At 33.8% G+C, this 13,464-nt stretch overlaps 1 protein-coding gene across 2 annotated transcripts in view; it reads left to right on the top strand.

The window, feature by feature from the left end:
- The window catches only part of cic (Putative transcription factor capicua), a 1,044,991-nt gene that overhangs the window by 481,156 nt on the left and 550,371 nt on the right, over nucleotides 1-13,464 (top strand). The window lies entirely within an intron of this gene.

Genomic DNA, 13,464 nt, shown 5'->3' with positions numbered 1-13,464 from the left:
TAATTTTGCATGATTGTATAATTAAAGATATCTGTAGTGTTCATTTGGTTTTATTTTTATCTAATTTTAAATGATAGTTGTATATAACGACTTAAATTAAGGCATGTAGTTCATTGCAACATTAGATTTAAATTTTTTAGAAATCAAATTTTCTTTCGAGACCACTACACTAGCGTTTGATACATTTGTCTGCAATGGATCGTAAAAAGGTAAAACTTAAATAATTTTCGGTAATTTATATTTGACAGAACGTGCGTTATCACCAGTATTATTCGATGTTTACTATCATTGTCTTTAATTGTTGTATGTTGCTAACGAGAAAATCTGTACTTCATGTATAGGACACTTAACTGTGTAGAATTTGTAATTTTGTGATTAAGAAAAATTATCAAGCTAAAAAATAATTTGTTAAAAGATAACGTTAACGTGGAAGTAAATGACTTCAATCTGAAAAATTTCAATAGTTGTAGAATCGTAATGGAATGAAAAACCAAACTATTCCAAAGATTGATACAAAATCAAAACGCGTAAAACATATTCCGTAACGTATGTAAACAGAACGTTCAATTAATATTATGTACCCCTGTTCAATTGCAATTTAATTAAAATTTGTAAATGTTGGACCAACTATTTATTAATTGGTAACTAGTAACTAGTATATATATATATATATATAAAATTTTACCCTGTAACATACTGTCAAAGAAATACTGTTTCGCAAGCTGTTACATGACAAAACTACCTTCCAATAACAGCCACTATATAAAGAGAGTTATGTTTTTTGTTGCACCCATATAAATATTTACCATTTTAATTATGAGCACGATGTTGAATATAATATCATATATGTTTCAGTCACGAAGTCAACTGACTGCAGATATCGCTTATTCTTGGGTCAGTAATAAACTACTACAATAAAAGATGAGTTTAAATAATTTTACTTACCAAAGTATTACCTACAAAAAACAAATTATATTAGGTAATGTATCGCATTTCAGTTGGAAGCCTCGTAAGAATATTTAAAACATAAAACTAGAGTTAATACGTCACCCACTGTGTCATGGTAAATTTTGTTACGAGTGATAGCTCATAGTTAAGTGGATACCGTTCTCAGCTTTTTTGCAAGAGTGCGTGAGTTTGGGAAATTAATATAACGTAACATTATAATTATTTCAGATATCTGCATACTTCAAGTCACACATCTGTTTGTTTTGTCAGTAACGAGCCACTATTATAAAAGATAAGTTTTAAATTTTATAAATCACTAACTTGCAACGTTTAAGCACGATACTACTTACGATATAATATATTTCATTTCAGTTATGTCTTCATCTCGAGTCAGATGTAGATCCTCCTTTAAATTTACATGAGTTTTTATTATTTGCAATTTATATCCGTACGTTTATAATAATATTACGTATAAAAAACAAAATTGTAAGCATTTAGTACTGTTACTGGGATTAAAAATTATATTTCTATTGTCGTTAAAAAATAATAAATGTTTTATAAAATCAAGTATATTATGAGACTGAATAAACAGTGTATTGTTAAATATAACATACATTTTTAACGTTTTTCTTGACTTACCTGCATTGTTAAAAAAAAAAATGTAATTACAACTCGAACCCTGTGCACAGTACTTCGAGAACAAACCGCTACGGAAAAAAAATTTTTGCCTGCACTTGCTTAGTATACAAGTAATTAAGTTTATTTTTATAACTTAAAGAAAATTATGCTTCGTACCTATTCATAAGTTGCTTGCTCAAGCATGTATATATTTATTTTTAGCAACATGAAAGAAGTTTTCATTTACGTATGTCGAGTGCTTACATTCCTTAAAGTTGAAATAATTATTATTTGTAACTAAGTAACAGCTGAACTTCTATTCGCTATCTTTGTTCCCCCGTAAGTCACATAGTCACGTATCCTGTAGTTTTCTGTAGATCAACTTTTCTTCTTTCAGATAAGCCCCAAAACTGAACTAATCCTTCGACAGATGACATGCACTTTTAATCTTCTATATCCATATAAAAAACAGTAAATTCAGCCCCGATGAAACTAATCCTTAAGAGCATGACCATCAAAAATTGTAATATAAATGTGAAGCCACTCATTAACAATCATGGACCTAATACGGAGAGAAAAACTACACAAACAATTCGTACCAAGTATCCAAGAATTTTAATTACAGTGTGAAAAAGAAAATTTACTTTAAGTGACTAATTCTTTTGATTTTTATCACTTGAATTAAGATAAAAGTTTTAAAACACTTGGTACAAGTTCTGATCTTGAGCAGCGAGCCATTCAGTTGATTGTTTATTGAATGTTGGCTTCAGTTAAAAGTGAACCCCTTTGACAGGTGACATCCACTGCTCATCTCCATGTAGGAAAGAGTGAATCTAGCCCCGATGAAACTGATCCTTTGGAGCACGATCATCTAAACTTGTCATATAAATTGGAAGTCACTCATTGCACCTTATTGGGCCTAATTGAAAGAGAAAAACTTGATATAAGAAATTGGTACCAAGTATCAAGGATTATTTCGTCAAAGACTTTTAATCATTGTGTAAATAAAATCCTCCCATATGAAAGTAAATCTACTGTCTTGCCTGCAATCATGGAAAACAGAATAAAAATTGAAATTATTATAGTGCACGTTCAAAGCTTATGCAACAAAGCTTTAGATTATTAAAATTGAAAAATTATTTTATATGAAACATTTCTTATTTTAAACAAGTAATCATCAGTTTTTCAAAATCCACGGTAATAGGGCAGAGCACGGAGATAGGTACGCTTACCCCTATACTACTTACGATATAATATATTTCATTTCAGTTACTTCTTCATCTTGAGTCAGATGTAGATCCTCCTTCAAATTTACGTGCACGTTCAAAGCTTATGCAACAAACAAAACTGGTTTTTATTTATTGCATACTTCTTGTGGTTGGAAAAAAAAGTTCAAACACCTTAATATCTATGTAAAGAAAAAAAAAATGTCTTACATCATGCTGTATCCTGTTGTTTTTCGTTTATTTTAATTTCTATTTATTGAGCCGAGTGTTGTTCAATTTCAATGAAAATGATCAATTCCTGGGTGTACTTGAGCCTGTTTAAGAGAAAAATGCTGTAGGGTTTTTGATTCCTGCTGAAATTATTGTAATAATCAAAGTTAACTTATCTTTTTTTCTGTATTCCATAACTTTCTGCATCACATACGCTGATGTCCTATTTTCGACGGGCGATGTTAGTTATTAATTATTCTTAGTTGATTATTTCTATAAATCGCACAAATCGAAGCATTCGGCACTTAACGGCACCTACTAAAATGTAAATAATTATGCTAGTGTTAATGTCTCTGCATTGTTAAACATCATATACGATTAATTATTAATAAATAAAGCATACCTTTGGTCTTTATGATGATCAACAATCATTTTTTTTATTTTTCTGTGACTCTGCAATGCCCGAGCTTAATGAAATATTGGAAAAATATTCGTTTATTTGAGGTAACATTGAATTGACAGTTATTGCTTAAATATTGGCTTAAAAATTATTTTATCACTGTAATAATGCTTATTTTAGTTAACTATGATTTTTAAATGCCTAAATTGGATTTTTTTTTAATATCACTTTTTTCACGTTTTTGTAATTTTGAATTTCGTGGCTAATTTTCTGCTAAAATGTACAATACTGCTGAAGATATTTTATCATTGCTCTCAAACCTCTGTACCTAATAGAATATTAGTACATCTAAAACGTACTAAGCGTTGCTTGGTTCAGTGTGTGAGTGTTTTTTTGTAAAGTGTATTACTCGTATAAATATATTTACATAGAAGCGTACGTATACATATGTGATTTAATGTCTTGTATGTATTATTATGTAAATATCATATATTTATTATTAATTGAAAATTATATATGTATTGGATATACAGCATCGTATACATACGTGCACATAATCCTTCACAATATATGTGTACATACTATGTATAATATTTGTGAATATATTATGTATTATATATGTATATGTATTAAATACAATGTATGTGTAAATAAAATTTCCAAATTTTAGTGACTCTTGTAATCGAACCCACATTTCTCAAATTCGTAGTCGGGGACCTTATCGATTGTGCTACGCAGCACTCCGATCTATTATTTGTTCTTAGTACTTATAGAGACCAACTGAAAAACTGCTGAATTAGAAAATTGAATGATAAAAAGGCGTTTTTTTTTATAACATGTAATTTAGCCCGCTGATTTGAAATGAAAAAATTATAATTATTTTTAAGTGGTCTCATATAATATTAAAATCTTGTTTTGAAGTTTGTTTTGCTTATATCTTGTAACGGTTTGATATACAGAGAAAATAAAAATACCAGCGTGTACGGCGAACAATTTTATATCAATAAGTACTTTTAATTATCTTCCAACAAGTGCAAAATGTGGAAAAAAAAAATTAAAAAGAATTTTGGTACTTGTTGGAGTAATTGAGAGAGAGAGAGAGAGAGAGAGAGAGAGAGTGCCGTTGATAGTCTGCTGTCGCGTTTGCTCTCTTTTATTGTACTCATGTAGGTAAGCATTTTTCATTGCTTTTTTTTAATATTTTGCGCTTGTCGCAATTAATAAATCAATATTAGAATAAGTATTATTTTCTCATCATTTCTTAGAAATTTCTTCTCTGGGAACATGATTATTTTGAATTTAAATATTTGACCAGAATGCAAAGTTTTCCCGGGGTCTTTCAATCGTGTTTATTGAATCTCCATTTGAGTTAAAAAACCCGTCTTGAGTAAAGAGTCAACCCAACAAAATTCGCGCACATGCGCACCTACGCATAGGTATCCGAAAAGAGACAGAGAGACACAGAAACTAATACACACAAACGTGTTGTTCAACATGTATGTACCTATGTATAAGTAGGTAGTATAGATACTCTTTGTCTTGTATTATTGCTCTTTTTCGTTCTCGTTGTTGCAATGTTAATAAATAAAAAAATTACAAAAATAATTTAATATTTACTTTTACCTTATCTATAATATTTACTGATAAAAGTTCGTATTCGTAAGTTCGTAAGGTCTTTACAGGTCCCTCGGGCCGCAAAATAGTCCCGGAGACGACGGCACTTGTCCGACGCAAACAACTATTTTTATTATAGACAAACAAACTCCACTGAGTTCAATAACTTATTCTTCAATGTTTCACACCTGTCAGGGGTCCTAAGATCCATACCTGGTTTTTTTTATTATTAATTACTTAAAAACTCAAGATCATTTCGAACTTTTGAGCCAATGAAAAAGTGTAATTTTTTTGTTTGTAACCTGACGTTATCTTTTAAATAAGTTGGTTTCTAAACACTCTATTCAGGTCGCTGTTTGTTATTACTTTTTAATGCTTTATCGATACTGGACACATTATCTTTGATCTTGATATTCTTGGTTTGTGCATTAATTAGTGTTTAATCATTTTCTGAATCACTCTTATCTACACAAATATAAAGTTTATTAAACTCGTCATCACTTGCTTCGCTTCGAAATTTTTAGCATTTTCGCTACTTACATCGAGATTTTCTTTTATGCCGCTTTCGCTTGTGGAATTGAAAATTTGCCGCTCACTTTCTGACTGGTCTAGTTTATCGTCACTATCAAAATTGTCACTACCATAAGCTATCCAAATTTTTAATTGAGTCACATGAGCTGTTATTTCAAAATTTTCATTTTTTGCTTAAGTTTTTTACCTTGATCAGTACCACTAGGTACTACTCTGATAATTATTAGCAGACCACCAAACGTAGATTCAAATGAAGTTAAATGTTTGGTAGCTTCTTGATTTATTTTCATGAAAAAAATATCTCTCACATTAAGTCTGACATTACACCTACGATTTTTATCAGATGTTTTTCATAGCGACTTTATTCTGTTAAATTATTTTCGGTTATTTGTTGTTGCATATTAGTTGGTAAAATTCAAGTTTCGCACGATTTTGTTGAGCGCCTTATACTGCCGTCCTTGAATCGAGGTTAGCATTCTATTACGGCTTCATGAGGCGGTCTCCTGATCACTGTACTAACAGTTAAATTTATATTTTGAGCAAAATTTTTAATTCTTCAATCTCACATATGCTCATCATTACCCGCTATAATTTTCATCGTTGGTATTGATGTTTGATTAAGCCTCTTGATTAAATCCTTCACTTGGAGATGTCGACGAATCTTACGTTTGTAGTGTTCCGTGTTCTCAAAAAAATGTTTTCAATTTTTGTGACTTAAAACAAGTACCACGATCCGTGGCTAAACCCCTAAGTGCACCGTAAAAATTTATAAATTCAATAAACAAATTTAATAAGATTAATAAGTAAGCCTCATAGATATTTATTTCTGTTGCTGCTTATAGAAAATGGTTCTACGTCATCGAAATCCATTAAAGTGAATGGTCCTTTTTCGGGGGAAATCGGGTGCAATTTACCCTATCCGCATCCTGTTTTGTAATTTGTATTGTATAAAATAGTCTCACCAACCATACCAGTTCACTGTAGTTTTTTGCCTCTAACTGCCTGAAGGATCGACGGTGTCTTGATTGTATTAAATCCAGTACGTTAAACCGCTGATTCTGCAACAAGCGTACCTTTTTCGGTTTTAATTCCACGAATTAATGCTTGTTGAGTCGAGCCCGCTTGATTAAAATCTACAATTTGCCACTTGGGTGATAACAACGCTGGAATTTTCAGTAGTTTCGCTTCATCTTTTATTCGGAAAATCAGTAGCTATGTAGCTAAATGGTCTACAAATATAAAAAATCATTTTACTCTTCATTCGTTTATAATCGTGACTTACATGACCAAAACTTTTGCAATTAATACATTTAACAGTAACTCCAATTCCTCTGCGTACAAACTGCCTGTCTGTGCTGTTGTTTTCAGGGCCACGCTGATTCAAAGCTCTTTTACTGACCAGCAGCTTTGTAGAAATCGATGATGTTATTGTTGCGTCGCTCTGACTCCTTTGTTTCCATATAATAGCTGACAATCTTTACATTTCATCACCGATTTTCGCCAGTTTTTATGGATTTCGTTAAAGTCATATATCATTAATACTTTTTCACCGACCTTCCTCGTGTGAGGCTGAGACTCCATCTCGTATTTCAGATATTTTTAAATCCAAACCTTGCCACAGTCACACTTTCTAATATATTCGCTATCAGAATGAGCTTGAAGTGGATAAAACGATATGCGCCAGCACCCATAGTGTCGATTGTGTGAAATGTGATAAGTAAACGTATTAGTGGTGTTGACGTCCCAAAGGATTGCTTTTATTCCAAACCTAATTTTTTATGCTTTTTTCACATGAAAATCAAGACGTTAAATAACAAAAATTTGAAAGAAAACATTTCATTTCGCTCTACCTAATATTTAAGTTGACATTTTCACTATTTTTCAAACAACCAGCCAAAAATACCGAAAAATACACTAGCCATTTCTGAGGATTATGCCCAATAAGCTCTGCATTGCTGTGTTACTCTGCATGTACTCGTATATGCTATTTTTATTAGCATATTAAAAAACTGTTTCAGATTTAATGAGATCAATCCCTTACACAGCAATAAGGACCTTATTTTACATGGTTCAAACCATTGAACCACGGTTTGCACATTACGCACATGAGCAATTGGTTCCTCACATCTTTACCAAATATATCGGAGCAAACATCATTTATTTTTTGTTTATTTGGCACTTGCAATCATTAAATTTTTTCTCCTCCAGTATTTAATAATAATTTTAAAAATGTTCTGTCAATCAAAAGTTTTTTCAGAAATTTTTCGGAGTTTTTTCTAAATTTGAAAATTGAATTTAGCTATAACAAAGCACTATTTTAATTTCTTTTTTCAAAATCTCCAATAAAAATTGTTTTAATTTTTTCCATAAATTTTTGCATTAAATGTCTTCATTAAGACCCACGCAAAAAACATTCTCAATTGGCATGGCAGCATAACGATACATGCTTCATAAAAAATACTACGTACACGAGAATCATGTTCAATAAACCTACAGCAATAACAACATCATAAAATGTAGTACAAAATATTCCGTTGACTCTTCTTAACATTTTGAAAGATTTTGCTTCATTATTGAAATTTCAAATTAGTTTCAACAAAAAACGATCTGTGTTCTTAGGAGTCACCATGTTTACTCGAGCTAATGTTAAACTATTTGAACTCTTCTCCGATTCACCCAATATTTGTTACTGAAGCAAATCAGTAGTATTCTAAAATATTAACACAGCGATATTCGTTGCGCAAAATTTTAGAGAAGATTCCTGAATGACAAAGATTTAGTTCTTGTGAACGTGGAACAATATTTTTGCCTGCTTTAGGTCTGTATTATAACAAGTTTAAGTAACTACCGAAACACTGATAATTTTACATATATTATTCGATATGACAATAATCTTTTTTACTTTGCATAATATAGTGCCAATGTCGTAAGGGAAGAAAAAAAAGCTTCTTGTAATTCAAAAATTTAAGGTCAAGTTTGTCACATGACCCTGAAATTTCTTATTAACAATTCTAATCATTTTTTTTACAGTAAGTTACATGTATGAATGACTTCACTTCAGAACAAAATGTTCGCCATAATAACTTGCTTTTATAATTCTTTGTGTTTTGTGCATAATATTTTTATTCGTATTTGTTTTATTTGTTGACTAATTTTTTCCTTTAAAGCATAATTTTATGATTGGATTTAGTATCGATGACGCTACAAAACAAATTTTTTTCTTTTTTAAGTTGTTATGTTTATATTATTTTGCAATTTTGTTTTTAACAAATTATAAAAATGTTTGTTCATAATTTCCTTTAATTTTTTCTTAACTCTCACATTAATTTGTTGAAATAAGTAAGAATATGATACCTGCTACCAGTATTACCAGAAAAAGTGTACAATTTAAATTACTTGGATTATTTTCAATACTTTAAGTGAAATTTAAATTTTCATTTTTATTATAAGCAGAAAGTTATAAATTCAAACCAAACTTTCAAATTATACTAGTTTTCTAAAAGTTTTAATTTTTTTCATATGAATATTGATAATTAGTATACGTTACGTTTGAACGTATCAGATCACGTGACTTAAAATGTATGGCTATCAATAATGTAGTTATATTAAATCACTTAACTTTAGTTTCAAGATAGAGTAGTGAATTTTCAGTAAAATATTTTGCCTTTTACCTTCAAGCCTATGTAAAGGATCATAACTCATTAATATCATAATCTGAGCAACGGTCCAATGTTTGTTTTAGCTCTCTTCAGACACTTTTTATCACTTTCTTAATGATTATGTTATCTACATAATTTCTTCATAAATTCTCACACCATTTTTAAGGTAGTACTATTCCGCACTGGCTTTTCTCTCTCCAATTTTATTATGCTTAATGATTGTGTCACGTACGATATCATAGCTACACGTACGTGCGCCCCCTCTTTTTGGGGCCTACTACAGATGATTGTAGTGGGAGAGAGCAAAGCGATAAGCCGATAGGATGCTGAAAGGAGCGCTCTCTCTGGCTGGAACCGTCAAGGACGAAGGTCGTACACACGCGACGCGCTCTTCTCTCGTTTTTGCATTAATAAAGACGTTGATACTAGTTCCTCGACTATTTACTTCGTGCGCACCCCAAGACCATAGAATCCTACGCAACAGTTTTGGTGTCAGAAGTGGGATGGTCATCGCGATTAAATAAAAATAAAATTTTTTTTTCGGTTTTTGTTGACGATAAAATATCGACTCTCGCGATTTTTGGGAAACACACATAGTGTCGTGCCACGAAGTGAACTAGGAACTGCTACGAGAGAAATTAGCGGAGCGAGGAGTTGCTGAAGTACGAAAAAAAAAGCAGCTTCAATCAAGGACCAAGGCGGAGGATACCCGGGACTACGATAGAAATCAAGCAACAAAGATGATAAAGATCTTGGTCGCCATTATTCTAGCCGGGAGCATATGGTAAGTACTTGAGATTCATAAATAAATAAATATATTTAACTGTCCAAGGGGTCCTGTTAAAATTTTTTAGTGCGTTATAAATTTTTTTTTTGCTATATCGGTTTTGCGTTCGGTATCCTCCTCATAGTATTGGCGGTGCGTCATTAAGGTAATTTTTCGTGAGTCAGGAAAATTTCGGACCGTAAAAATAAATTGGTCAGATTGAAAGTAAGAAAATAATAAATAAATAAATAATAAATTAGACACACGGTAAATGTTAAAGTAAAGCGGTTTTGTCATCGTGAGATAGGAACGCAAAGAATCGTACAGAAATTTACTTATAAGTGTTTAAGCGCTATCATACAGACAGGAAAGAAAGAATTTAAAAAAAAAAAGAATAATAAAGAACCTACGATGGAAAACTTCGATGAAGCACACAGTGATGTAGTAAGTGTTAGGGAGGACGAAATTCCCTCGTATCCGGAAAATGAGTCGGAGTCAGAAATACTGACCGTATTTTTAGAGCACAGCCCCGAAACTCAAATGGAATGGGAAAAAATGGGTAAGAAACAGCGTATGCTAATGTTGAAGTTTTTGAAAAAAATGAAACCTGGGGTGGTTAGGGAGAAAGTTTCACAAACAACGTCATGCATAACGGGGGTGGGTGCAGAATATTCAAACACCGTAAGAAACGACGCTGCGAATACGTCACCCTTAAAGAATGCAGATTATACAGCCGGAAATGGGATGAGCGAAATTTCGAGGGACGTAAACTCGTACTCGAAAGATAGGTTCGATTGCAAAGATACACATGATACGCTTCAACATGCGTTCAGACGAGGAGAAAAACAAGCGGCGCAGCAAACAGCACAGCAATGCGTGACTCAGTTTTCGGAGGAAGCACTTACACAAAATTGTAGGGAATTAGTATTTGGCCATAAAAACAATTGGAACTTACCGTCAAGGACGTTGGAAGAAATAAGAATGTATGGGGGGCAGCAAACGGGAATCCCAAATTTTTCGGGCGCAAGGATGCAGGACGCTGGACCCAGCTACGAACCCACGGGTCCAATAAATGAAACGGTGAGAGGCCAACCGATAGCACCGTCATCTGACTGGCCGTTTCGGGATAATAACATGCACGGGGAATACATTTTGCGAGAGCAGCAACATCAAGCGCAGCCAAATCCGACTTATATAAACCCTATCATGAGTCAACAGCGAGGGGAAAACACGCACCCTGTCAGCATACACTATAGTGCACTGTCCCATGTCAACAGCGCGGCGAGTGGCATCCCTATATCTAACGGGGATCCAATAAACTTTCCGCTTTTTGAACAGATGGTGAGGACAGCAAATCTAGCAGTTCCGCCGCAATATGAAAAATACTTTATTGGTACGTTAGGCGGTAAACTTAGGGGGATGGCGGCAGATCAATTTTGCACCCGGTTATCACTGTTTAATACCGTAGACGCATTTTTACTTGCGCTGTCACGGCGATTCGGGAGCATGGGAGGCATAGATACACAGCTAGCCCAACTCAAGTCACTGACTCAACTGAATAGCGAGTCAGTTATTCAGTACTGCAGCCGGGTGCAACGGTTGCATAATAGAATAATGATGACCCATGACGCCAACCCACAGCTGTCCCAGATTCAAAAAAATGCCCTAAAACAATCTGCGGATAGAGAGTCAGCGAAACAGTTTATATATGGGTTGAAAGCGCCATACAATTGGAACGTGGCCGGGGTAAAACCTGCAACACTGGAGGAGGCCATTGAAGCGGCTATAGATGTAGATAACGAGTTAAGTTTACGTCAAATGGCACCTAATGATTTTAGCACATATGCAACACGGGAGAGTTGTTTTGGTAAGAGGAATCCAAGGATAGGCATGGTAATCAGCGATGCGCCGGAGGAAAAGAGCGATACGGACGAATGGGACGGCATCAAAGATGTTAAGTGGTGCTCATATTGTCAGGAGCACTGTCTGCACTCTACGAGCGGGTGCGAAAAGCTATGGAGGGACGCGAAAAACGGAAGAATAAAAGACCCCGATAGGCCCGAAACAGAACCACCCAAGAGACTAACAGAGATAAGGGACAAAAATGAAGGAAGACCTGCGTACAATGATCAGGCACCTAATGTGCAGTATAGTGACCCTGACCCTAGAAATTACCATAACAAACATAATAGATACACATCCAATTATAATAATTATAACAATAATAATAGAAACTTCAATGGCAACAATAGTCGCCCTCCGGCGAATAATAACAGGAACAATAATAGGCAATTCGAAGAGAACAGGAATTTTAATGGTCGAAATAGGGGAAATAATTATGCACCCAATAATAATTATAATAATCATAATCAACGACGAGAAAATAATTACAATAATTACGCACCCGGTAATAACAATTATAACAGTTATAATCAGCAACGAGAAAACAATTATAACAATTACACACCCGGTAATAACAATTATAACAGTTATAATCAGCAACGAGAAAACAATTATAACAATTACGCGCCCGGCAATGACAATTATAACAATTATAATCAGCGACGGGAAAATAATTATAATAACTATGGACCCAGGGACAACAATTACAACCTTAACAATCAAAGAGGAAACCAAAATAATCAATACAATCATGAGAAAAATACGAGAACAGACGGGTCACGCGCGGAAAATTTAAACTCCCAGGATGCTCGATGCGCTCCCCAAGCGTCGGGCATCCCCCAGTAGATAGGAAGATAAGAAAAACACTTGACAGCAGAAAAACGGCAAACGTAAAGGTAAGAGAGTCGCTAGCTGCGAGTGTAAGAGTTGATATGACGACAAGGAGAGATAATTTGCCTCAAAACAGCCCTCAAATAGAAGTAGGACGAAGCAATAACGGAAGCGAGCCTCAGCGTGAAGCAAGAATAAATATATTTCTAGCAGGTAGGACACCCCCTTCGGTATTTATGACAAGCACTCAACTAAGAGGGGGGGAAGCAAAATTCTATGCGGACACAGGAGCTGAAATTTCTATTATAAAGGAAGACAGTATTCTTCCAAATGCATTCTTTGACGTAAGGAACCGAGTAAGAATTGTAGGTGTTACGCACGGAGAGCGTAGCACTTTAGGTGTAGTTGAAATACCACTGAATGGCCTTATGTGTAGGTTGCATGTGGTCCCACGCGACTTCCCAATAGATGGGGAAGGTATTATTGGATGGGACATTTTTAAGTTATATCAAGGTCGCATAAGTGCGGCAGAAAATATTTTCGAATTAGGAGGAATGAAAATTAATTTAATCGAGCCAGAGATGCTCGAGATTCTTGCTAGGTCAAGGCAAGTTATATATGCCCGTGTCGGGATAAATAGCGAAAAAATAAAAGTAGGGTGGGTTCCTTTGCAAAGAATGAGAGAAGGAGTTTTATTCGGAAATTTTATAGCCACAAATAATAGTGGAAAAGTTTATGCTGAGTGTGTAAACACACTAA

The sequence above is a fragment of the Copidosoma floridanum genome, unplaced genomic scaffold (genome assembly GCF_036245765.1).
Source record: "Copidosoma floridanum isolate Cflo_tuat_1 unplaced genomic scaffold, Cflo_Japanese_pri ptg000028l, whole genome shotgun sequence".
NCBI classification, from domain to species: Eukaryota; Metazoa; Arthropoda; class Insecta; order Hymenoptera; family Encyrtidae; genus Copidosoma; species Copidosoma floridanum.
Note: the sequence above shows the minus strand (reverse complement) of the source record. Positions and strands in the feature narration are given on the sequence as shown.